Source organism: Pristiophorus japonicus, chromosome 9 (assembly GCF_044704955.1).
Source record: "Pristiophorus japonicus isolate sPriJap1 chromosome 9, sPriJap1.hap1, whole genome shotgun sequence".
Taxonomy (NCBI): domain Eukaryota; kingdom Metazoa; phylum Chordata; class Chondrichthyes; family Pristiophoridae; genus Pristiophorus; species Pristiophorus japonicus.
In genome coordinates, this window is record NC_091985.1 from 25,285,841 (window position 1) to 25,313,491 (window position 27,651).

Below are 27,651 nucleotides of genomic sequence, written 5' to 3' on the forward strand. Positions count from 1 at the left end.
CACCGCCTCGCTGGCGGTGGTCTCTAGGTCTTCACCCGCGTCCCCCACCGAGTCCCCGTCCTCCTCCGGGAGGTGGCCGCCAGCAGCCAGCCCATCGACCGCACAAGGTACGGCAAATGAACCGGCCGCTCCAACCGGCCCTGGCACTGCCCCGATCCCACCCCCAGGATCGTCGGCAGAGGAGTCCCCACTGGGCTCTTTTAAAAATGGTGCTGGGTCGGGAAATGACAGCGGAAGGGGTTCCCCCTCCGCCCCAGGAACCGGGGAACAAGGAGAGACCCGGCCATAGGAAATCCCCAGGCTCCCCAAGTGCACCAGCTCCAAAGTAAGGGGCGAGGGTGGGTGTTCCTCCCACTCCCCGCTGCCACCCCCCGGCCCAGCATCTACAGTGTTATAAATATTTGTTCGTGTTTCTGCCGGGTCGAGCGACTCCCGGGGGAAGTTGGATAATAGCTGGGCGGGCTCAGGTTCGGCCTTTTCGGCCCCGCCCGCCTCGGTCCCCGGGACGCTCGACCCGGCGGCTACGCATTCTTCCACTGGCCCCACGCCCCCCACGACAGGCAGATCTTCCACGCCCTCCCCAGGAGGCAGCGGCTGGGCAGCCTCGACTGCCTCACCCTCCCCGGGGAAAGACTCCTCGCGCCTGCAGCGCAATTTGGGGGCGCTGGTGGGGGACGCGGGACACGCGGCGGGCACCGACTCCTCCGCGGAGGGATGTTGTTCCCCCTCCGCCTCATTGGGGCGGTGCCTCTTTTTGTTCCTGGGGGCGCGCGGAGTCAGGGAGACCTCCATGTCTGCCGAGGCCTCCCGCTCCGCCCCCCCCTTTTCCTTTTCTTGCCCGCGCCCGGGCCCCTCTGTGGTGTTGTTCAAGGGCTCGGGCACGGGCTCAGGGCACCCCGCGCTCGCCGGTGACGGGGTTGGGCTGAGCGCGGTGGTCAAATTATCTGGCGCACTGAGGGGACCCGCCTCTTGATGTTTTGCCTTCTTCCGCGCCTTCTTTCCGGTCGGACGCTCTCCCTCCCCCCCGCCGGAGGCCCTGAAAACAAAGGCCTCCGACGATGCCCGCGCACCTACGGCTCCCAGCACGCGGACGCAACTAGGGGGAGGGGTGGCGGCGGCGCCAGCCTTGGCCGCCTTCGGTGGTTTGGCGGCCTTGGAGGCGGGGCAGTTCTTACGAACGTGCCCCACCTCCCTGCAGGCATGGCACCGCACGCCGTCCGACGTCCAAAAGACGCGGTAGGCAGTCCCCTCGTGCACCACATTAAATGATCCCTCCGTCGTCTCCTCCCGCGCCAGCCGGACAAAGAGCTGGCGGCGGAAGGAGAACACGTGGCGCAGGCTGTTCTCCCTGAGGCCGAGCGGTATGGGGTTGATCCCCGACCTTACCTCCCCCAGTTGGTGTAGGTGAGGGAGGAGGAGCTCAGCGGGAACAAAGGGCGGGACGTTCGATATGATGACCCTCTGCGCGGTGGCCTCGAGAGGGTCCACCGGCAGGAACGTCCCGCCCACCGTGAGCCCCTTTTCGAGGGCCAGGGACACCGCCCGCTCCGACCCCAGGAAGAACACGGCCTTCCCAGACATCTTGGAGGCTGCGACAATGGCCGAGGGGCCGACTACCCCAGCCATCGCCCGCACGCACTCCTCAATGCTCATTGTGGGGTGAGTGTAGCTCTTGACCCCGTGTTTTTTAGTGATTAATCTGAAAGGTGGCAGGGCAGCGGGTGGCGCAGGAGGTGCCGTGGAAGCGGTTGCCACCTGCGCATACGTCTTCGCTGGCCCTGCCACCGGCGTGGATGGGGTCGCCATCACGGGGTCCCTTTAAGGGCTACACCCACCCCAAAGTCACAGGCCTCAATGATCTTTAATGGCCTCGTATATTAACTGAGCAGAGGAGCCCTTAACGAGGCACCTCTCCCCTCGTTGGCAATTGGGGAGAGGCCTTGCTCGCTCTGCTCAGTTGTCTTAATTGGGTTTTTTTTATATTAATTTGGAAGAAAGAGGCCTCAGAGAGAGAGGGGAGAAACAGAGAGTAACGGAGAAAGAGAGAGGGGGGTGGGAAGGGGGGGGGGACTGCGAGGGCAGGTCTCCCCTCGCAGCTGTGGGTGGGTGCACTCCCCAGATGGCAAAACACACAAGCACAGTCTTTGGGTTGGTCTTCAGGTGGGGGGAGAAGACGTCTTCACCTGGGGTAGCTAGAGCCACCAGGCACACACTCCTAATGATGTTAATTGGTGATTTAAACAATCTTCAGCCTGGTAGCTCCAGCTATCCCAGGCTAGGCAAATGTGGGGGGGGTGGGGGGGGGTTCCAATTGTGGGGGGGGCCTAGTTGTAAGCACGGCCCCCACGCACACTACCACACACACACACACCCCCCGCGATGTTCCGGCCCTCAGTGGTCTTCTTTCCTCCCCCCACCGATACAACAAAGTCTTTTTGGGAAATGCACCCACACCCACCTGTAGAAGATGTAGAGTCTCCCTCCTTCCACACTGGATGTTGTTGGTTTTCCCCCCTCTCTCCAACTCCTTGCAGAAATGGTAAAAAGATGTACAAAGTTTTCTTTTCTCCTCCTCTCCCTCTGGGTAAAAGTTGGTGGTGAAGCCCCTTCCTTCCTTCTCTTCCTGGGCTGGTCTCAGGGCTCTCCAGGCAGGAGCTAAGGTTGATAGCTGCTCTCCTCACTGCTCACAGCTCCTACTGTGCAGGACACGCCTCCACTGCTCTACCATTGGTTCCTTGTGCATGAAACTCTTTTGAGAATGTTTCTGCCCGGTTTCGAACTGGGGACCTTTCGCGTGTGAGGCGAACGTGATAACCACTACACTACTGAAATCCCAAAAGGCTAGTTTGCAGGTGCAGCAGGTAATCAGGAAGGCAAATGGAATATTGGCCTTCATTGCGAAAGGAATGGAGTACAAAAGCAGGGAGGTCTTGCTGCAACTGTATAAGGTATTGGTAAGGCCGCACCTGGAGTACTGCGTGCAGTTTTGGTCACCTTACTTAAGGAAGGATATACTAGCTTTGGAAGGGGTACAGAGACGATTCACTAGGCTGATTCCAGAAATGAGGGGGTTACCTTATGATGATAGATTGAGTAGACTGGGTCTTTACTCCTTGGAGTTCAGAAGGATGAGGGGTGATCTTATAGAAACATTTAAAATCATGAAAGGGATAGACAAGATAGAGGCAGAGAGGTTGTTTCCATTGGTGGGGGAGACTAGAACTAGGGGGCACAGTCTCAAAATACGGAGGAGCCAATTTAAAACCGAGTTGAGAAAACATTTCTTCTCCCAGAGGGTTGTGAATCTGTGGAATTCTCTGCCCAAGGAAGCAGTTGAGGCTAGCTCATTGAATGTTTTCAAGTCAAAGATAGATAGATTTTTAACCAATAAGGAAATTAAGGGTTACGGGGAGAGGGCGGGTAAGTGGAGCTGAGTCCACGACCAGATCAGCCATGATCTTATTGAATGGCGGGGCAGGCTCGAGGGGCTAGATGGCCTACTCCTGTTCCTAATTCTTATGTTCTTATGTTCTTATGTTCTTACTGCAGTTGAAAAGGGCCTTGGTGAGGCCTCACCTGGAATATTGTGTTCAGTTTTGGTGTCCTAATCTGAGGAAGGACGTTCTTGCTTTTGAGGGAGTGCAGCGAAGGTTCACCAGACTGATTCCCGGGATGGCTGGACTGACATATGAGGAGAGACTGGATCAACTGGGCCTTTATACACTGGAGTTTGGAAGGATGAGAGGGGATCTCATAGAAACATATAAGATTCTGACGGGACAGGACAGGTTAGATGCGGGTAGAATGTTCCCAATGGGGAAGTCCAGAACCAGGGGACACAGTCTTAGGATAAGGGGTAGGCCACTTAGGACTGAGATGAGGAGAAACTTCTTCACTCAGAAAGTTGTTAACCTATGGAATTCTCTACCACAGAAAGTTGTTGATGCCAGTTCATTGGATATATTCAAGAGGGAGTTAGATATGGCCCTTACGGCTAAGGGGATCAAGGGGTTATGGAGAAAAAGCAGGAAAGGGGTACTGAGGGAATGAAGAGCCATGATCGCTTATTGAATGGTGGTGCAGGCTTGAAGAGCCGAATGGCCTTCTCCTGCACCTATTTTCTATGTTTCTATGTTTCTCTCTGCAGGATCAATACTCACTACCAAAGCCTGCCGACCTTTTTGCTACGCTGGCGGGAGGAAAGACGTTCATGAAGCTGGACTTGACCTCATCCTACATGACGCAGGAGCTGGAAGAATCATTGAAAGGCTTCACCTGCATCAACATGCACAAAGGTCTCTTCATTTATAACAGATGCCCGTTTGGAATTTGATCAGCCGCGGCGATATTCCAGAGAAACATGGAAAGCATACTGAAGTCAGTCCCACGCACGGTGGTCTTCCAGGACGACATCTTGGTTACAAGTCGGGACACAGTCAAGCATCTGCAGAACCTGGAGGAGATTCTTAGTCGACTCAACAGTGTGGGGTTCAGGTTGAAACACTCGAAGTGCGATTTCCTGGTGCCTGAAGTGGAGTTCCTGGGGAGAAGAATCGCGGCGGATGGCATCAGGCCCATCGATTCGAAGAAAGAGGCATCGAGAACGCACCGAGGCCACAGAACGTGACGGAGCTGCGGCCGTTTCTAGGACTCCTGAATTCCTTTGGTAATTTCTTACCGGGTCTCAGCACACTATAAGAACCACTGCACGCCTTACTGCGTAAAGGAGACGAATGGGTATGGGGCAGAAGCCAAGAAAATGCCTTTTTAAAAGCTAGAAAATTGTTATGCTCAAATAAATTGCTTGTGTTGTATGATCCATGAAATCATTTGGTACTAGCATGTGATGCGTCGTCGTATGGCGTCGGGTATGTATTGCAACAAGCTAATGAATCTGAGAAATTGCAACCAGTTGCTTATGCATCCAGAAGTCTGTCTAAGGCTGAGAGAGCCTACAGCATCATTGAAAAAGAAGCGTTAGCGTGTATCTATGAGGGAAAGAAAATGTATCAATATCTGTTTGGGCTAAAATTTGAATTGGAAACGGACCATAAGCCACTAATATCCCTGTTTTCCGAGAGTAAGAGGATAAATATGAATGCAAGGCCCGCATCCAGAGATGGGCGCTCATGTTGTCCGCATACAACTACGCCATCCGCCACAGGCCAGGCACAGAAAACTGTGCAGATGGAAATGGTGCAGCCCACAGATTTAGTCATGGTTATGGAAGCATTCGAGAGTGAGCAATCATCCGTCACAGCCTGACAGATTAGAACCTAGATGAGCCAGTACCCCTTACTGTCCCTTGTAAAAAATTGTGTGCTTCACGGGAGCTGGTCCAGTGTCGCAGTGAAAATGCAGGAAGAGATAAAGCCATACCAGCTGCGCAAAGATGAAATGTCTACACAGGCAGACTGCCTTCTGTGGGGCAATTGGGTCGTGGTCCCCAAGAAGGGCAGAGACACTTTCATCAGTGACTTCCACAGTAACCACCCAGGCATCGCAATTATGAAAGCGATAGCCAGATCCCACGTCTGGTGGCCCGGTATTGATGCGGACTTAAAGTCCTGCGTGCACAGATGTAACACATGCTCGCAGTTAAGCAATGCACCCAGGGAGGCGCCACTAAGTTTATGGTCTTTGCCCTCCAAACCATGGTCCAGGGTCCATGTCGACCTTGCAGGCCCGTTTTTGGGTAAAATGTTCCTTGTGGTTGTAGATGCGTACTCCAAATGGATTGAATGTGAGATAATGTCGGCAAGCACATCCGCTGCTACCACTGAAAACCTGCGGGCATGTTTGCCACGCACAGACTACCTGATGTCCTTGTGAGCGACAACAGGCCATGTTTTACCAGTGCCGAGTTCAAAGAGTTCATGACCCGTAACGGGATCAAACATGTTACATCTGCCCTGTTCAAACCAGCATCCAATGGTCAGGCAGAGAGAGCAGTGCAAACTATCAAGCAGGGCTTGAAGAGGGTAACGGAAGGGTCACTGCAGACTCGCCTATCCTGAGTACTGCTTAGCTACTGCACGAGACCCCACTCGCTCACTGGGATTCCACCTGCTGAACTGCCCATGAAAAGAGCACTTAAGACAAGGCTCTCGTTAGTTCACCCTGATCTACATGAACAGGCAGAGAGCAAGTGGCTTCAACAAAGTACATATCATGATAGCGCAAATGTGTCACGCGAAATTGAAATCAATGATCCTGTATTTGTATTGAATTATGGACAAGATCCCAAGTGGCTTCCCGGCACTATTGTGGCCAAAGAGGGGAGCAGGGTGTTTCGGGTCAAACTTTCAAATGGACTCATTCACCGGAAACACTTGGACCAAATCAAACTGAAATTCACGGACTATCCTGAGCAACCCAATTTGGACCCTACCTTCTTTGAAACCCCCCAAAACACACACCAGTGGCAATTGACACCGCGGTTGACCACGAAGCAGAGCCCATCACCCGCAGGACTCACCACACCAGGCAGCTTAACAAGGCCAGCTGCACAGCAGCCCAGTGAGGGCCCAACAAACGATTCACCAAAACCAGCATTTGCACCGAGGCGATCAACCAGGGAAAGAAAGGCCCCAGATCGACTCACCTTGTAAATAGTTACACTGTTGACTTTGTGGGGGTGTCGTTATGTATGTGAACTTGTATATACCTTGTACAGCCACCAGATGGCTCATCCCCTGGAGTCCCAAGGGATCCCACAATCCCTTGGGAGCACAGGTACTCTCTCTCTCCCCCCGCCGCCCTGCTTCTCTCTCCCCCCGCCGCCCCGCTTCTCTCTCTCTCTCCCCGCCGCCCCTCTTCTCTCTCTCTCTCCCCACTGCCCCGCTTCTCTCTCTCTCTCCCCACTGCCCCGCTTCTCTCTCTCTCTCCCCCCGCCGCCCCGCTTCTCTCTCTCTCCCCCCGCCGCCCCGCTTCTCTCTCTCTCTCCCCGCCACCCCGCTTCTCTCTCTCTCCCCCCGCCACCCCGCTTCTCTCTCTCTCCCCCCGCCACCCCGCTTCTCTCTCTCTCCCCCCGCTGCCCCGCTTCTCTCTCTCTCTCCCCCCCGCCCCGCTTCTCTCTCTCTCTCCCCGCCGCCCCGCTTCTCTCTCTCTCTCCCCACTGCCCCGCTTCTCTCTCCCCCCGCCCCGCTTCTCTCTCTCTCTCCCCGCTGCCCCGCTTCTCTCTCTCTCTCCCCGCCGCCCCGCTTCTCTCTCTCCCCCGCCGCCCCGCTTCTCTCTCTCTCTCCCCGCCACCCCGCTTCTCTCTCTCTCTCCCCACTGCCCCTCTTCTCTCTCTCTCTCCCCGCCGCCCCGCTTCTCTCTCTCTCTCCCCGCCACCCCGCTTCTCTCTCTCTCTCCCCACTGCCCCTCTTCTCTCTCTCTCTCCCCACTGCCCCTCTTCTCTCTCTCTCTCCCCACTGCCCCTCTTCTCTCTCTCTCTCCCCGCCGCCCCGCTTCTCTCTCTCTCCCCCCGCTGCCCCGCTTCTCTCTCTCTCCCCCCGCCGCCCCGCTTCTCTCTCTCTCTCCCCCCGCCGCCCCGCTTCTCTCTCTCTCCCCCCGCTGCCCCGCTTCTCTCTCTCTCCCCCCGCTGCCCCGCTTCTCTCTCTCTCCCCCCGCCGCCCCACTTCTCTCTCTCTCCCCCCGCCGCCCCGCTTCTCTCTCTACCCCGCGGCCCCGCTTCTCTCTCTCTCCCCGCCGCCCCGCTTCTCTCTCTCCCCGCGGCCCCGCTTCTCTCTCTCTCCCCCCGCCGCCCCGCTTCTCTCTCTACCCCGCGGCCCCGCTTCTCTCTCTCTCCCCCCGCCGCCCCGCTTCTCTCTCTCTCTCCCCGCGGCCCCGCTTCTCTCTCTCCCCACCGCCTCACTTCTCTCTCCCCCTGCCGCCTCGCTTCTCTCTCTCTCCCCGCCGCCCCGCTTCTCTCTCTACCCCGCCGCCCCGCTTCTCTCTCTCTCTCTCTCCCCGCGGCCCCGCTTCTCTCTCTCCCCCCGCGGCCCCGCTTCTCTCTCTCCCCCCGCCACCCCGCTTCTCTCTCTCTCTCCCCGCGGTCCCGCTTCTCTCTCCCCCCGCCGCCCCGCTTCTCTCTCTCTCCCCCCGCCGCCCCGCTTCTCTCTCTCTCTCCCCGCGGCCCCGCTTCTCTCTCTCTCCCCCCGCCCCGCTTCTCTCTCTCTCCCCCCGCCGCCCCACTTCTCTCTCTCTCTCCCCGCGGCCCCGCTTCTCTCTCTCTCCCCCCGCCCCGCTTCTCTCTCTCTCTCCCCGCGGCCCCGCTTCTCTCTCTCTCCCCCCGCCCCGCTTCTCTCTCTCTCCCCCCGCCGCCCCGCTTCTCTCTCTCTCCCCGCGGCCCCGCTTCTCTCTCTCTCCCCCCGCCCCGCTTCTCTCTCTCTCCCCCCGCCGCCCCACTTCTCTCTCTCTCTCCCCGCGGCCCCGCTTCTCTCTCTCTCCCCCCGCCCCGCTTCTCTCTCTCTCCCCCCGCCGCCCCGCTTCTCTCTCTCTCTCCCCGCGGCCCCGCTTCTCTCTCTCTCCCCCCGCCCCGCTTCTCTCTCTCTCCCCCCGCCGCCCCACTTCTCTCTCTCTCTCCCCGCGGCCCCGCTTCTCTCTTCCCCCCGCCGCCCCACTTCTCTCTCTCCCCACTACCCCGCTTCTCTCTCCCCCCGCCAACCTGCTTCTCTCTCTCTCCCCGCTATATGCGCAGAAGCGAGAGTTAGGACTAATGGTCACACCGCAGGTAAAGGTTACAAAGGCAGATAGGGAATGGGTGACCATCAGGCAGAACAGGAGTAGGAAGGCAGTGCAGGGGTCCCCTGCGGTCATCTCCCTCCAAAACAGATATACCATTTTGGGTACTGTTGGGGGAGATGGCCCATCAGGGGAAGGCAGCAGCAGCCAAGTTCATGGCACCATGGGTGGCTCTGCTGCATAGGAGGGCAGGAAAAAGAGTGGGAGAGCTATAGTGGTAGGGGATTCTATTGTAAGGGGAATAGATAGGCGTTTCTGTGGCTGCAATCGAAACTCCAGGATGGTATGTTGCCTCCCTGGTGCAAGGGTCAAGGATGTCTCAGAGCGGCTGCAGGGCATGCTGGAGGGGGAGGGTGAATAGCCAGTTGTCATGGTGCATATAGGTACCAGCGATATAGGTAAAAAATGGGATGAGGTCCTACAAGCTGTATTTAGGGAGCTAGGAGTTAAATTAAAAAGTAGGACCTCAAAGGTAGTAATCTCAGGATTGCTACCAGTGCCATGTGCTAGTCAGAGTAGAAATAGTAGGATAGTTAAGATGAATATGTGGCTTGAGGAATGGTGCAAGAGGGAGAGATTCAAATTCCTGGGACATTGGAACCGGTTCTGGGGGCGGTGGGACCAGTACAAACCGGACGGTCTATACCTGGGCAGGACCAGAATTGATGTCCTGGGGGAGTGTTTGCTAGCATTGTTGGGGAGGGTTTAAACTAATATGGCAGGGGGATGGGAATCTATGCAGGGAGACAGAGGGAAGTAAAATGGGAGCAGCAGCAAAAGGTAGAAAGGAGATAAGGAAAAGTGGAGGGCAGAGAAATCAAAGGCAAAAATCAAAAAGGGCCACAGTACAACATAAAAAACAAGCCTGAACGCTCTGTGTCCCAATGCGAGGAGCATTCGTAATAAGGTGGATGAATTAGCTGCGCAGATGGCTGTTAACGCATATGATGTAATTGGGATTACGGAGACATGGCTCCAGGGTGACCAAGGCTGGGAACTCAACATCCAGGGGTATTCAACATTCAGGAAGGATAGACAGAAAGGAAAAGGAGGTGGGGTAGCATTGCTGGTTAAAGAGGAGATTAACACAATAAGGAAAGACATTAGCTTGGATGATGTGGAATCTGTATAGGTAGAGCTGTGGAACACCAAAGGGCAGAAAACGTTAGTGGGAGTTGTGTACAGACCACCAAACAGTAGTAGTGAGGTTGGGGACGGCAACAAACAGGAAATTAGGGATGCGTGCAATAAAGGTACAGCAGTTTTCATGGGTGACTTTAATCTGCATATAGATTGGGCTAACCAAACTGGTAGCAATTCGGTAGAGGAGGATTTCCTGGAGTGTATAAGGGATGGTTTTCTAGACCAATATGTTGAGGAACCAACTAGAGAGCAGGCCATCCTAGACTGGGTGTTGTGTAATGAGAGAGGATTAATTAGCAATCTTGTTGTGCGAGGCCCCTTGGGAAAGAGTGATCATAATATGGTAGAATTCTTCATTAAGATGGAGACTGGCACAGCTAATTCAGAGACTAGCGTCCTGAACTTAAAGAAAGATAACTTTGATGGTATGAGATGTGAATTGGCTAGGATAGACTGACGAATGATACTTAAAGGATTGACGGTAGATAGGCAATGGCAGACATTTAAAGATCACATGTGTCATGTATTCAACTATCATTGTAACCCATGTATAAGCTGACCTAAGTTGTACACCTTGAGAACACTGACCACAAGGGGGTGAACTTGTGGGAGACACTCCTAACCTGGACTTTCAGGTATAAAAGGGGAAGCTCCACCCACCTTCATCACTTGAGGTCCTGGTAATCAAGGTAACTGGTCACAGAGTGACCTTCTCTCAAGTATGGGCCTCGGTGTGCATTTATACTGTATAGAAAGGACATATCATTGGCGATGAGAAACTGGGATTTAAACCACGCGAGCATGGCCACTAGCAGCACAGAAGAGAGGTACTGTGTTGGTGATGATTGGGACGACTTTATTGAGAGACTGCAGCAAAGTTTTGTCACTAAGGAATGGTTGGGACAGGATTCGGCCGACAAACGCAGGGCTCATCTCCTGATGGTTTGTGGATCCAGGACATACTCCCTGATGAGGGACCTTCTAGCGCCAGAGAAGCCGGTGGACAAGACGTTCGAAGAGCTCAGTAAGTTGATTGGGGAACACCTTACACCGGCAAGCAGCATGCACATGGCGAGACACTGGTTTTACACGCACCGGCGGCGAGAAGGGCAAAGCGTTCCTGACTTCGTGGCAGATCTCCGGCAACTGGCGAGCCTATGTAAGTTCCCAGATGCATGCAGAGATGCTGCGTGACTTTTTTTATTGAGGGCATCGGGCACGCTAGGGTTTTCAGGAAACTGATTGAGACCAAAGACTTGACCTTGGAAGCGGCGGCTCTGATAGCCCAGACATTTATCTCAGGGGAGGAAAGGACCAGAATGATGTATGACAAAAATCTTGGCTCAAATGCGGCAAACGACTCGGGAGTCAACATTGTTAACGCGGCACACAGTTCTCTAGGCAGACAAGGGCAATTGGACATGCCCCAGCATGTAGTCGAACCCAAAGGGGGAATTCAACAGAGACAATGGCTAGCTGAACGGCGATTCATGCCATCGCAATGGGCAATGCGGCCAGTAATGGGGCCATCAATACCTGTTAATGGTGCGCTTAAGGACAGTTACAGAGACAGTCAGAGACAATCAACTGGTAATGGACCTTTTGTTTCCAACAACGGAGCCTCCAGCTCATGCTGGAGGTGTGGAGGCAAACACCCAGCCAGAGCCTGCAGGTATCAGCAATATACCTGCAGAAACTGCAACGTCAGCGGTCACTTGGCGCATATGTGCAGAAAGCCTACAGCCAGGTTGATGTACGAGGAGGACGGGCCCGATGTAAGCCCTACGAGACCAAATGAATACTGGGGGAAATCACTGGAAGCTGAAGTTCAGCGAGTTCATGTGGAGCACCTATACAGTTCATATACCAGGACGCCACCGATAATGATGGAAGTGCTCCTCAATGGCATCCCAGTATTAATGGAGCTGGACACGGGGGCCAGCCAGTCCCTGATGAGTATCAAACAATTCAAAAGGTTGTGGATGTCCAAGGCCAGGAGGCCAAAATTATTGCCAATTGACGATCAGCTACGGACATATACAAAGGAGATCATACCGGTGCTAGGCAGTGCCACGGTAGTCATGACCCACAAAGATTCGGAGAACAGGTTGCCACTCTGGATTGTCCCAGGGGACGGTCCCGCACTACTGGGGAGGAGTTGGCTTGCTGTCATGAACTGGAAATGGGGCGATGTCAATGCAATTTCTTCTGGGGAGCGAGTATCATGCTCACAGGTCCTGGACAAATTTGACTCATTATTTCAACCAGCATTGGCACTTTCATGGGGGCCAAAGTAGTGATTCACATAAACCCGGACGCCAGGCCAGTACACCACAAGGCCAGAGCGGTGCCGTATATGATGCGGGAAAAGATAGAATGCGAATTGGAACGCCTGTTGACGAAAGGCATCATCTCGCCAGTCGAATTCAGTGACTGGGCGAGCCCGATTGTGCCGGTGCTCAAGGCCAATGGGTCGGTCAGGATATGTGGCGATTACAAGGCCACCATCAATCGGGTGTCACTCCAAGACCAGTACCCGTTACCGAGAGTGGAGGACCTCTTTGCGACGCTATCCGGTGGCAAACTTTTTTCAAAATTGGACCTGACCTCAGCTTACATGACCCAGGAGCTGGCGAGTGAGTCAAAGAAGCTGACCACCATCACGACACACAAGGGGTTGTTTGAGTATAACAGATGTCCATTCGGGATTCGTTCGGCCGCTGCGATCTTTCAGCGAAATATGGAAAGCCTCCTCAAGTCGATTCCAAGGACGGTGGTTTTTCAGGACGACATCCTCATCATGGGTCGCGATACTGAAGAACAGCTCCCCAACCTGGAGGAGGTGCTACGCAGACTGGACCGGGTAGGGCTGCGACTGGAAAAGGCGAAGCACGTCTTCTTAGCTCCAGACATAGAATTCCTGGGGAGGAGGGTAGCAGCAGATGGGATCAGACCCACTGCGTCCAAAACAGAAGTGATCCAGAGAGTACCCAGACCCCGTAACACGACGGAGCTGTGTTCGTTCCTGGGGTTCCTGAACTATTTTGGTAACTTTATCCCAAATTGAGCACGCTGTTAGAGCCTCTACACATGCTCCTACGCAAAGGTCGCGATTGGGTGTGGGGGGACAGCCAGGAAAGGGCTTTTGATAGAGCACGCAACCTGCTATGCTCCACCAAACTGTTAACGTTATATAACCCGTGTAAGAAACTTGTTCTAACGTGCGATGCGTCGTCCTACAGGGTCGGGTGTGTGTTGCAGCATGTGAATGCCAATGGTCAGTTACAGCTGGTAGCTTATGCCTCCAGAAGTCTGTCCCAGGCAGAAAGGGGCTACGTGATGGTAGAAAAGGAAGCGCTCGCATGTGTATATGCAGTTAAAAAAATACACCAGTACCTGTTTGGCAGGAAATTTGAGCTGGAGACAGATCACAAACCCCTAACGTCCCTTTTGGCCTTCAACAAGGCCATAAATGCGAATGCATCGGCCCGCATACAGAGGTGGGCACTTACGTTAGCCGCCTATGACTACACAATTCGGCACAGACCGGGCACCGAAAACTGCGCCGATGCACTTAGCAGGCTCCCACTAGCCACCACTGAGGGGGCAACTGAGCATGATGCTGAGATGGTCATGGCTGTTGAAGCTTTTGAAAGCGAAGGCTCACCTGTGACAGCCCGTCAGATTAAAGTCTGGACAAATAAAGACCCGCTACTGTCTTTAGTTAAGAAATGTGTCCTGACTGGGGACTAGGCAGCCACGTACGGGGCATGCCCTGAGAAATTTAAACCGTTTCATAGGCGCAAGGATGAACTCTCGATTCAGGCCGATTGCCTACTGTGGGGAAACCGAGTAGTCATGTCCCAGAGGGGCAGAGAGGTGGTTATCAGAGAACTTCACAATGAGCACCCGAGCATTGTCATGATGAAGGCAATTGCCAGGTCACATGTTTGATGGCCAGGGATAGATGCAATACCTGGAACTTTGTGTTCGCAGGTGCAACACGTGTGCCCAGCTGGGCAACGCACCCAGGGAAGCCCCCCTTAGCCCCTGGTCCTGGATGGTCACGCATCCATGTGGACTACGCAAGTCCTTTCATGGGAAAAATGTTTTTGGTTGTAGTAGACGCCTACTCCAAATGGATTGAGTGTGCCATTTTAAATTCAAGTACATCCTCTGCCACGGTAGAAAGTCTACGGGCAATGTTCGCCACCCATGATCTACTGGATGTCTTGGTCAGCGACAATGGCCCGTGCTTCACAAGCACTGAATTTCAGGACGTTATGGCAGGCAATGGAATCAACCATGTCAGAACGGCACCATTCAAGCCGGCCTCAAATGGCCAGGCGGAACGAGCAGTGCAGATAATCAAACGGGGGATGCTCAGAATCAAAGGGGGTTCCCTACAAAGCCGCTTATCTCGCCTCCTGTTAGCCAATAGTTCCCAACCACAATCGCTCACAGGGGTTCCACCCGCAGAGCTGCTAATGAAAAGGACGCTCAAAACCAGGTTATCCCTTATACACCCTACTATGAAAGAAATTGTTGAGAGCAGGCGTCAGTCACAATGTGACTACCATGACAGGAATGCGAGGGCTTGATGTATTGATGTCAATGACCCTGTTTTTGTCCTTAATTACGCTGCAGGGCCCAAATGGCTTGCAGGCACTGTGATTGTCAAAGAGGGGAATAGGGTTTTGGTAGTTAAACTTACCAATGGACAAATCTGCCGCAAACACGTGGATCAAACTAAAAGGAGGTTCAGCAACCCCATAGAAGAAGCAGAGGAAGAACACGACGTAGAGTTTACTCCACCACAGGTGAGCAAGCACCGGAACCAAACGGAGGAGAGCCCAGTCACTGTGGGCAATCTGGACAGGCCTGAGGCATCGCAAACAGCAGATACTCAGGCCAGCGCCCAACAACCGGAGCCCCAACTCAGGCACTCTACAAGGGAGCGTAAACCACCAGAGAGACTTAACCTGTGATCCCAATAAGACTTTGCGGGGGAGGTGATGTCATGTATTCAACTATCATTGTAACCCATAGCTGACCTAAGTTGTACACCTTGAGAACATTGACCACAAGGGGGTGAACTTGTGGGAGACACTCCTAACCTGGACTTTCAGATATAAAAGGGGAAGCTCCACCCACCTTCATCACTTGAGGTCTTGGTAATCAAGGTAACTGGTCACAGAGTGATCTTCTCTCAAGTATGGGCCTCATGTGTATTTATACTGTATAGTAAGGACATATCAACATGGATGAACTTCAACAAGTGTACATCCCTGTCTGGCGTAAAAATAAAATGGGAAAGGTGGTTCAACCATGGCTCACAAGGGAAATTAGGGATATTGTTAAATCCAAGGAAGAGGCATATAAATTGGCCACAAAAAGCAGCAAACCTGAGGACTGGGAGAAATTTAGAATTCAGCAGAGGAGGACAAAGGGTTTCATTAGGAGTAGGAAAATACAGTATGAGAGTAAGCTTGCAGGGAACATAAAAACTGACTGCAAGAGCTTCGATTGATATGTGAAGAGAAAAAGATTAGTGAAGACAAATGTAGGTCCCTTGCAGTCAGAATCAGGTGAATTTATAATGGGGAATAAAGAAATGGCAGACCAAATGAATAAATACTTTGGTTCTGTCTTCACGAAGGAAGACACAAATAACCTTCCGGAAATACTAAGGGACCGAGGGTCTAGCGAGAAGGAGGAACTGAAGGAAATCCTTATTAGTCAGGAAATTGTGTTGAAGAAATTGATGGGATTGAAGGCCGATAAATCCACAGGGCCTGATAGTCTGCGTCCCAGAGTACTTAAGGAAGTGGCACTAGAAATAGTGGATGCATTGGTGGTCATTTTCCAACGTTCTATAGATTCTGGATCAGTTCCTGTGGATTGGAGGGTAGCTAATGTAACCCCACTTTTTAAAAAAGGAGGGAGAGTGAAAACAGGGAATTATAGACCGGTTAGCCTGACATCGGTAGTGGGGAAAATGTTGGAATCAATTATTAAAGATGTAATAGCAGCTCATTTGGAAAAGCAGTGACAGGATCAGTCCAAGCCAGCATGGATTTATGAAAGGGAAATCATGCTTGACAAATCTTCGAGAATTTTTTGAGGATGCAACTAGTAGAGTGGACAAGGGAGAACCAGTGGATGTGATGTATTTGGACTTTCAAAAGGCTTTTGACAAGATCCCACACAAGAGATTAGTGTGCAAAATTAAAGCACATGATATTGGGGGTAATGTATTGACGTGGATCGAGAACCTCTTGTCAGACAGGATGCAAAGAGTAGGAATAAACGGGTCCTTTTCAGAATGGCAGACAGTGACTAGTGGGATACCGCAAGGTTCAGTGCTGGGACCCTAGCTATTTACAATATACATTAATGATTTAGACAAAGGAATTGAATGTAATATCTCCAAGTTTGCAGATGACACTAAGTTGGGTGGCAGTATGAGCTGTGAGGAGGATGCTAAAAGGTTGCAGGGTGACTTGGACAGGTTAGTGGGCAAATTCATGGCAGATGCAGTATAATGTAGATAAATGTGAAGTTATCCACTTTGTTGGCAAAAACAGGAAGGCAGAATATTATCTGAATGGTGACAGATTAGTAAAAGGGGAGGTGCAACGAGACCTGAGTGTCATGGTACACCAGTCATTGAAAGTTGGCATGCAGGTACAGCAGGCGGTGAAGAAGGCAAATGGCATGTTGGCCTTCATAGCGAAAGGATTTGAGTATAGGAGCAGGGAGGTCTTACTGCAGTTGTACAGGGCCTTGGTGAGGCCTAACCTTGAATATTGTGTACAGTTTTGATCTCCTAATCTGAGGCAGGACATTCTTGCTATTGAGGGAGTGCAGCAAAGGTTCACCAGACTGATTCCGGGGATGGCAGGACTTACATATGAAGAAAGACTGGATCAACTAGGCTTATATTCACTGGAATTTAGAAGAATGAGAGGGGATTTCATAGAAACATATAAAATTCTGACGGGTTTGGACAGGTTAGATGCAGGAAGAATGTTCCCAATGTTGGGGAAGTCCATAACCATGGGTCACAGTCTAAGGATAAGGGGTAAGCCATTTAGGACCGGGATGAGGAGAAACTTCTTCACTCAGAGAATTGTGAACCACAGAAAGTTGTTGAGGCCAGTTCGTTAGATATATTCAAAAGGGAGTTAGATGTAGCCCTAATGGCAAAGGGATCAAGGGGTATGGAGAGAAAGCAGGAATGAGGTACTGAAGTTGTATGATCAGCCATGATCATATTGAAAGGTGGTGCAGATTCGAAGGGCCAAATGGCCTACTCCTGCACCTATTTTCTATGTTCCTCTAGTAAGAGCTTCTACCGGTATATAAAAAGGAAGAGAGTAGTTAAAGTAAACATTGGTCCCTTAGAGGATGAGACTGGGAATTAATAATAGGAAACAGGGAAATGGAACAGCCTTTGAACAAATATTTTATAGAAGACACTAAAAGCATCCCAAAAATTGATAATCAAGTGGCTATTCAGAGGGAGGAGCTGAAAACAATCACTATCACTAGAGAAAAATTACTAGGTAAACTAATGAGACCAAAGATGGACAAGTCACCTGGACCTGATGGCCTGCATGCTAGGGTCTTAAAAGAAGTGGCTGCAGAGGTAGTGGATGCATTGGTTGTACTCTATGAAAATTTCATGGATTCTGGAGAGATCCAGCGGATTGGAAAACCGCAAATGTAACGCCCCTATTTAAGAAAGGAGGGAGACAGAAAGCAGGAAATTATAGGCCAGTTAGCCTAACATCTGTCATTGGGAAAATGCTGAAGTCCATTATTAAAGAAGTACTGGCAGGAGATTTAGAAAAACATAAGACAGTCAAGCAGAGTCAGCATGGTTTTATGAAAGAGAAATCATATTTGACAAATTTGCTAGAGTTTTTTGAGGATGTAACGAGCAGGGTGGATAAAGGGGAACCAATAGATGTCGTATATTTTGATTTCCAGAAGGCATTCGATAAGGTGCCACGTAAAAGGTTACTGTACAAGATAAGAGCTCAAGGGGTTGGGGGTAATATATTAGCATGGATAGAGGATTGGCTAACTAACAGAAAATGGAGAGTCGGGATAAATGGGTCATTTTTAGGTTGGCAAACTGTAACTAGTGGGGTGCAACAGGGATCAATATTAATGACTTGGATGTAGGGACCGAGTGTAATGTAGCCAAGTTTGCTGATGATACAAAGATAGATGGAAAAGCAAGTTGTGAGGATGCAAAGAATCTGCAAATAGGCTAAGTGAGTGGGGAAAAAATTGGCAGATGGAGTATAATGTGGGAAAATGTGATGTCATCCACTTTGGTAGAAAAAATAAAGATGCAAATTATTATTTAAAGGGAGTAACTACTTGTACTGTGTTTTTTCTTTGCCTGCGTCTGTCAAGCTCCGCCCCCCGATGCCTTCAGCCCGAGCCGGAAGTGCCAGACTGCATTCCACACAGCCGAGAACAGAGGCGGATGGCCGAGAGGGCCCGCGGTCGGCCGAGAGTGGCGGCGGATGGCCGAGAGGTCGGCAGGGGGCCCAGAGTGGTGGCGGGGGGCCGAGAGCAGCGGTGAGCAGAGAGTGGCGGCCGGGGGTTTGAGAGTGCCCACGGGGGGTCGAGAGTGGTGGTGGGGGACCGAAACGGCCAGCCGGGGGGCCGAGAGAGTTGGCGGGGGGCCGAGAGCAGCGGTGAGTAGAGAGTGGCAACAGGGGGTCGAGAGTCGAGGTGGGAGGGCCGAGAGCACCAGCAGGGTGATGAGAGCGGTGGCTGGGGCCCAGAGGGCCTGCAGAAATCCGAGAGGGCCCGCGGGCCGAGAGCGGTGGCGGGGGGGGAGGGGGGCCGAGAGCAGCGGTGGGCAGAGACTGGAGGCGGGGGTTTGAGAGTGCCCGTGGAGGTCGAGAGCGGCGGTGAGGGGCTTAGAAGGCCAGCAGGGGGCCGAGAGCGGTGGCGGGGGGTTGAGAGCGGCGGTGGCGGGGCCGAAAGCGCCAGCGGGGAGTTGAGAGCAGTGGCGGGGGCCCGGGATTGGTGGCTGGGGGCCGAGAGGGCCCGCGGAAGGTCAGAGAGCCCGCAGGGGGGGCTGAGAGCGGTGCCGGGGGGGGGCGGGGGGGCCAAGAGCGACGGCGGGCAGAGAGGGGGGTGGAAGAGAGAGAGAGACTGGTGGAGGAAGAGGGAGCAAGAAACTGGGAGAGGGAGAGAGAGACTGGGGGAGAGAGGGAGAGAGAGAGAGACTGGGGTAAAAAGAGAGTGGCTGGGGAAGAGAGAGAGACTGGGGGAGAGAGACTGGGGGGCCGAGACATGGGTGGGGGGGGATCGGAGAGGGGAGAAGGAACTCAGGGAAGACGGATCATGTTCTTCCAATCCCCTTCAAATGAAATCGTTGGAGTGGATGAAATCCAGAAGTCACGACACTGTCACTATTCACTTCATAGCCAATAAATCTGTTAACAAACCGTCTATGGTGGGATGGTGGAGGGGATGGAGACGGGTGGCGGGATAAGCTCATGCACTTACGCTGGGGTAAGGCACTTCGGCTGGGGAGGGATGCACTTGCGCTGGGGGTACAGTATTTTGGCTGGCACTTGGTGTCTTCTGAGGAGTTCTATCCTCTGTGCCTTCTGGAAGTTAAAGTGATTAAGTTACAATTTGCAAAGTCAGTGAGACCTTAGGATGGGCGGTTCCACCAGAGAATCATTAAGCTGTGGCTTATCCTCCAAGGGGACCAATCATTGACAAAAGGTGGACCAGGGTGGCCATTTTCACAGTACAAATAAGCGCGTACTTATTTAAATGGGGAGAGATTACAAAATGCTGTGGTACAGAGGGATCTGGGGGCCCTTGTACATGAAACACAAAAAGTTAGCATGCAGATACAGCACGTAATCAGGAAGGCAAATTGAATGTTGGCCTTTATTGCAAGGGGGATGGAGTATAAAAGTAGGGAAGTCTTGCCACAACTGTACAGGGCGTTGGTGAGACCACACCTGGAGTACTGTGTACAGTTTTGGTCTCCTTATTTAAGGAGGGATATACTTGCATTGGAGGCAGTTCAGAAAAGGATCACGAGGTTGATTCCTGAGATGAAGGGGTTGTCTTATGAAGAAAGATTGAGCAGGTTGGGCCTTTACTCATTGGAGTTTAGAAGAATGAGAGGTGATCTTGTTGAAACGTATAAGATTCTGAGGGGGCTTGACAGGGTAGATGCAGAGAGGATGTTTCCCCTCGTAGGGGAATCTAGAACTAGGGGGCACAGTTTCAGAATAAGGTTTTGCCCATTTAAATGGAAATGAGGAGGAATTTCTTCTCTCAGAGGGTTGTGAATCTTTGAAAGTCTTTGCCTCAGAGAGCTGTGGAGACTGGTTAATTGAATGTATTTAATGTGGAGATGGACAGACTTTTGAATGATAAGGCAATCAAGGATTATGGGGAGCGGGCAGGGAAGTAGAGTTGAGTCCATGATCAGATCAGCCATGATCTTATTGAATGACGGAGCAGGCTCGAGGTGCCAAATTGCCTACTCCTGCTCCTATTTCTTATGTTCTTATGTTGTTTAATTGGGTTCTATACAATAAATGTAAGGGTATGAAACGTAAAATCCTGCATGTCTATTATCCAAACTGACCAATCCTAAACAAAAGCAGAAAATGCTGGAAATATACAGCAGATTTTACAGTAGTCAATGTTGCCGACTATTAGAACTAGCTAAGCTCTCTGCCTGCAACATTAACCTGTATCTTCTGTGTATTCTCATCATTTTTGATTTTACTTCAAATTTGCAGCATCTTTTTCCCATTTATTTCCACGGATCGATCATTGTCACCACTCCAAAGAGCAGTTCACTCCTAGACTCCGGTTATAGCCCTTCAGATTTTACTGCTTATTGCACCTACTGCAACCTCAACGGACAGTGGAATAATCAGGGCACCAGATTGCTCTGTGATCCTGTGGCTGTGTAATTTCACCCCAATTTCATTTTTCTATCCCATTACTAGTTCACTCTATTCCAACTGTGCTAGAACTGGTGTGCTGAATCCAATTGGAGTCAGCTTAAACTCATCTTTTAATCATCGTGCATTTCGTATCTTGCACGGTTTACACAAGCACAGGCTTGTCGAATTGAAGTCAGCTCCTTAAACTGCTTTTACATTAAGGGAGCCGTGTGCGAGTACTGCAGCTTCTGATGTGCTGGTGTCAGGAGCATGACCATAACCTGAAAGTACATTCACTACGATTTGTAAAAAGGCCAGCAGTTTATCTTTGGGCTGCACATGACTTGTGCATCCGAAGCTGGTGTCACTCGCACAAGTCTTGCTCAACAATGCTGGATATGGTCCACGTCTCTGAGCCATACAGGAGGGCGGGTATCACTACTGCCCTGTAGACCATAAGCTTGGTGGCAGATTTGAGGTCCTGGTCTTCAAACACTCACTTCCTCAGGCGGCCGAAGGCTGCGCTGGCGCACTGGCAGCAGTGTTGGACCTTGTCATCGATGTTTGTCCTTGCTGATAGTAGGCTCCGGAGGTAAGGAAAATGGTCCATGTTGTCCAAGGTCGCGCTGTGGATTTTGATGACCAGGGGGCAGTGCTGTGTGGCGGGGTCAGGTTGGTGGAGGACCTTTGTCTTACGGATGTTTAGCGTAAGGCCCATGCTCTCGTGCACCTCAGTGAAGGTGTTGACGATGGTTTGGAGTTCAACCTCTGAGTGTGTGCAGACGCAAGCGTCGTCCGTATACCATAGTCGAGGAGGCGGGAGCTCGGAGCAGCGCGAGTCCGGGGTCGGCGAGAGGCCGATAAAGGCCAGCGGGAGTCGAGCAGTTCGAGCAGTCAGTCGAGGAGGCGGGAGCTCGGAGCAGCGCGAGTCCGGGGTCGGCGAGAGGCGTACCGGTGCAGCTGCAGGGAGAAGGCAAAGATACAAAGGTGACGTCACAGCCTAGGGGGTAAGTGATTGGCTGGTGATTGGTGAGTAGTTTTTCTTTTTCTTCTTATATTGGTCAGTAACTTTTAACATTGTTATTACCAGTTTAAGTGTATCTAAGGGTTAAGACATGGCAGGAGAGCTCGGTCGGGTGTTATGCTCCTCCTGTACCATGTGGGAACTCAGGGACACTTCCGGTGTCCCTGACGACTACGTGTGCGGGAAGTGTGTCCACCTCCGGCTCCTGACGGTCCGCGTTACGGAATTGGAGCTGAGGGTGGATTTACTCTGGAGCATCCACGATGCTGAGAATGACGTGAGTAGCACGTGTAGTGAGTTGGTCTTACCGCAGGGAAAGGGTCCACAGCCAGATAGGGAATGGAAGACCAGCAGGAAGAGCAGTGCAAGGAAGGTAGTGCAGGGGTCCCCTGTGGTCATCCCCCTGCAAAACAGATACACTGCTTTGAGTGCTGTTGAGGGGGATGACTCATCAGGGGAGGGCAGCAGCAGCCAAGTTCATGGCACCATGGCTGGCTCTGCTGCACAGGAGGGCAAGAAAAAGAGTGGGAGAGCGATAGTGATAGGGGATTCAATTGTGAGGGGAATAGATAGGCGTTTCTGCGGCCGCAACCGAGACTCCAGGATGGTATGTTGCCTCCCTGGTGCAAGGGTCAAGGATGTCTCGGAGCGGGTGCAGGACATTCTGAAATGGGAGGGAGAACAGCCAGTTGTCGTGGTGCACATTGGTACCAACGACATAGGTAAAAAAAGGGATGAGGTCCTACGAAACGAATTTAAGGAGCTAGGAGCTAAATTAAAAAGTAGGACCTCAAAAGTAGTAATCTCGGGATTGCTACCAGTGCCACGTGATAGTCAGAGTAGGAATCGCAGGATAGCGCAGATGAATACATGGCTTGAGCAGTGGTGCAGCAGAGAGGGATTCAAATTCCTAGGGCATTGGGACCGGTTCTGGGGGAGGTGGGACCAGTACAAACCGGACGGTCTGCACCTGGGCAGGACCGGAACCAATGTCCTAGGGGGAGTGTTTGCTAGTGCTGTTGGGGAGGATTTAAACTAATATGGCAGGGGGATGGGAACCAATGCAGGGAGACAGAGGGAAACAAAAAGGAGACAAAAGCAAAAGACAGAAAGGAGATGAGGAAAAGTGGAGGGCAGAGAAACCCAAGGCAAAGAACAAAAAGGGCCACTGTACAGCAAAATTCTAAAAGGACAAAGGGTGTTAATAAAACAAGCCTGAAGGCTTTGTGTCTTAATGCAAGGAGTATCCGCAATAAGGTGGATGAATTAATTGTGCAAATAGATGTTAACAAATATGATGTGATTGGGATTACGGAGACGTGGCTCCAGGATGATCAGGGCTGGGAACTCAACATTCAGGGGTATTCAACATTCAGGAAGGATAGAATAAAAGGAAAAGGAGGTGGGGTAGCATTGCTGGTTAAAGAGGAGATTAATGCAATAGTTAGGAAAGACATTAGCTTGGATGATGTGGAATCTATATGGGTAGAGCTGCAGAACACCAAAGGGCAAAAAACATTAGTAGGAGTTGTGTACAGACCTCCAAATAGTAATAGGGATGTTGGGGAGGGCATCAAACAGGAAATTAGGGGTGCATGCAATAAAGGTGTAGCAGTTATAATGGGTGACTTTAATATGCACATAGATTGGGCTAGCCAAACTGGAAGCAATACGGTGGAGGAGGATTTCCTGGAGTGCATAAGGGATGGTTTTCTAGACCAATATGTTGAGGAACCAACTAGGGGGGAGGCCATCTTAGACTGGGTGTTGTGTAATGAGAGAGGATTAATTAGCAATCTCATTGTGCGAGGCCCCTTGGGGAAGAGTGACCATAATATGGTGGAATTCTGCATTAGGATGGAGAATGAAACAGTAATTTCAGAGACCATGGTCCAGAACTTAAAGAAGGGTAACTTTGAAGGTATGAGGCGTGAATTGGCTAGGATAGATTGGCGAATGATACTTAGGGGGTTGACTGTGGATGGGCAATGGCAGACATTTAGAGACCGCATGGATGAATTACAACAATTATACATTCCTGTCTGACGTAAAAATAAAAAAGGGAAGGTGGCTCAACCGTGGCTATCTAGGGAAATCAGGGATAGTATTAAAGCCAAGGAAGTGGCATACAAATTGGCCAGAAATAGCAGCGAACCTGGGGACTGGGAGAAATTTAGAACTCAGCAGAGGAGGACAAAGGGTTTGATTAGGGCAGGGAAAATGGAGTACGAGAAGAAGCTTGCAGGGAACATTAAGGCGGATTGCAAAAGTTTCTATAGGTATGTAAAGAGAAAAAGGTTGGTGAAGACAAACGTAGGTCCCCTGCAGTCAGAATCAGGGGAAGTCATAACGGGGAACAAAGAAATGGCAGACCAATTGAACAAGTACTTTGGTTCGGTATTCACTAAGGAGGATACAAACAACCTTCCGGATATAAAAGGGGTCAGAGGGTCTAGTAAGGAGGGGGAACTGAGGGAAATCTTTATTAGTCGGGAAATTGTGTTGGGGAAATTGATGGGATTGAAGGCCGATAAATCCTCAGGGCCTGATGGACTGCATCCTAGAGTACTTAAGGAGGTGGCCTTGGAAATAGCGGATGCATTGACAGTCATTTTCCAACATTCCATTGACTCTGGATCAGTTCCTATGGAGTGGAGGGTAGCCAATGTAACCCCACTTTTTAAAAAAGGAGGGAGAGAGAAAACAGGGAATTATAGACCGGTCAGCCTGACCTCAGTAGTGGGTAAAATGATGGAATCAATTATTAAGGATGTCATAGCAGTGCATCTGGAAAATGGTGACATGATAGGTCCAAGTCAGCAAGGATTTGTGAAAGGGAAATCATGCTTGACAAATCTTCTGGAATTTTTTGAGGATGTTTCCAGTAAAGTGGACAAAGGAGAACCAGTTGATGTGGTATATTTGGACTTTCAGAAGGCTTTCGACAAGGTCCCACACAAGAGATTAATGTGCAAAGTTAAAGCACATGGGATTGGGGGTAGTGTGCTGACGTGGATTGAGAACTGGTTGTCAGACAGGAAGCAAAGAGTAGGAGTAAACGGGTACTTTTCAGAATGGCAGGCAGTGACTAGTGGAGTGCCGCAAGGTTCTGTGCTGGGGCCCCAGCTGTTTACATTGTACATTAATGATTTAGACGAGGGGATTAAATGCAGTATCTCCAAATTTGCGGATGATACTAAGTTGGGTGGCAGTGTGAGCTGCGAGGAGGATGCTATTAGGCTGCAGAGTGACTTGGATAGGTTAGGTGAGTGGGCAAATGCATGGCAGATGAAGTATAATGTGGATAAATGTGAGGTTATCCACTTTGGTGGTAAAAACAGAGAGACAGACTATTATCTGAATGGTGACAGATTAGGAAAAGGGAAGGTGCAACGAGACCTGGGTGTCATGGTACATCAGTCATTGAAGGTTAGCATGCAGGTACAGCAGGCGGTTAAGAAAGCAAATGGCATGTTGGCCTTCATAGCGAGGGGATTTGAATACAGGGGCAGGGAGGTGTTGCTACAGTTGTACAGGGCCTTGGTGAGGCCACACCTGGAGTATTGTGTACAGTTTTGGTCTCCTAACTTGAGGAAGGACATTCTTGCTATTGAGGGAGTGCAGCGAAGGTTCACCAGACTGATTCCCGGGATGGCGGGACTGACCTATCAAGAAAGATTGGATCAACTGGGCTTGTATTCACTGGAGTTCAGAAGAATGAGAGGGGACCTCATAGAAACGTTTAAAATTCTGACGGGTTTAGACAGGTTAGATGCAGAAAGAATGTTCCCAATGTTGGGGAAGTCCAGAACCAGGGGTCACAGTCTGAGGATAAGGGGTAAGCCATTTAGGACCGAGATGAGGAGAAACTTCTTCACCCAGAGAGTGGTGAACCTGTGGAATTCTCTACCACAGAAAGTAGTTGAGGCCAATTCACTAAATATATTCAAAAGGGAGTTAGATGAAGTCCTTACTACTCGGGGGATCAAGGGTTATGGCGAGAAAGCAGGAAGGGGGTACTGAAGTTTCATGTTCAGCCATGAACTCATTGAATGGCGGTGCAGGCTAGAAGGGCTGAATGGCCTGCTCCTGCACCTATTTTCTATGTTTCTATGTTTCTATAGTGGACCATATACAGCAGACATCTCAAAGCGCTGGAGATGTACCACCAACGCTACCTCCGCAAGATCCTGCAAATCCATTGGGAGAATAGACGCACCAACGTCAGTGTTCTCGCTCAGGCCAACATCCCCAGCATCGAAGCACTGTCACGCTAGACCAGCTCCATTGGGCGGGCCGCATCATCCATATGCCCGACACAAGACTCACTAAGCAAGCGCTCTACTCGGAACTGCTACACAGCAAACAAGCCCCAGATGGGCAGAGGAAACATTTCAAGGACACCCTCAAAGCCTCCTTGATAAAGTGCAACATCCCCACCGACAACTGGGAGTCCCTGGCCCAAGACCGGCCAAAATGGAGGAAGTGCATCCGGGCGGGCGCTGAGCTCATCGAGTCTCGTCGCCGAGAGCATGCAGAAATCAAGCGCAGACAGCGGAAGGAGCGTGCGGCAAACCAGGCTCCCCATCCACCCTTTCCTTCAACCACTGTCTGCCCTACCTGTGACAGAGACTGTAATTCCCACATTGGACTGTACAGCCACCTGTGAACTCACTTTTAGAGTAGAAGCAAGTCTTCCTCGATTCCGAGGGACTGCCTATGATGATGATGATCTTGCTCAACAGAAAAGCAGCTTTAATCGGCAGGGTTTGCAAAAGCTCTCAGTCCTGATTAGGAGGTGACTGCATGGATATTAATCGTCTGTAAATCTAGGCGATTAGTACCATTCAAATTCAGAATATTGCTATTGGTACACCAGTTACTGATTAACTGCTAACTTCAGGTATAGCACAAGATGCTGTATGCATGTGCAGCATGACCATTGATCTCCAAGTGTATTGTAAATACAGGCACTTTAAATAAAAAAAAGGAACCTGTCGATCTAGCTGCAATCTAGCATCCAACTGTGACCTGTCTGATGCGGGTAGTTGGGCTGCTGTTCAAGGAATGAGCAGAGGTCATGAGGTATTAAGAAATTGTAATTCCGTGATGAAAAGATAATAGGATGTCTAGGTGTTAAAGGGGCAGCTATTACAATAAACAGGCGAGATGTGGAGCTCATGAGAATGCGTAGGCTGAGCACAGTTTGAACAGCTGAAATACCATACCATTTCATAAACAATTATATTGTGGATGAGATGTCTTCAGATCCTGGGCAGACACGTGACTAAATCTACATTTCCAATTATTTAAAGCATTGCGTTTTGATGGCATCAAGCAGAGACTGCATGAGAGCAGTCTGAGCTTCTAATGCAGCACTAAGACATTGGGTCACTTTCGCCTGTGATGCAATGGAAGTTGCGACATCGCCCATTATGCGCACTATCACAGCTGGGTCAACATGGGTGTACCATCATTTCCAGGCTGGAAATAGAAACATAGAAAATAGGTGCAGGAGTAGGCCATTCGGTCCTTCGAGCCTGCACCACCATTCAATATGATCATGGCTGATCATACAACTTCAGTACCCCATTCCTGCTTTCTCTCCATACCCCTTCATCACTTTAGCCATAAGGGCCATATCTAACTCCCTTTTGAATATATCTAACGAACTGGCCTCAACAAGTTTCTGTGGTAGAGAATTCCACAGGTTCACAATTCTCTGAGTGAAGAAGTTTCTCCTCATCTCGGTACTAAATGGCTTACCCTTTATCCTTAAACTGTGACCCCTGGTTCTGGACT

At 51.0% G+C, this 27,651-nt stretch overlaps 1 non-coding gene across 1 annotated transcript; it reads right to left on the bottom strand.

Annotated features, from left to right (window-relative positions):
- Positions 1 to 2,759: 2,759 nt before the first annotated feature.
- On the bottom strand, positions 2,760 to 2,832 carry trnav-cac (transfer RNA valine (anticodon CAC)). The gene has a single exon. It is a non-coding gene; the product is annotated as a tRNA-Val (tRNA).
- Between the last annotated feature and the right edge of the window lie 24,819 nt (positions 2,833 to 27,651).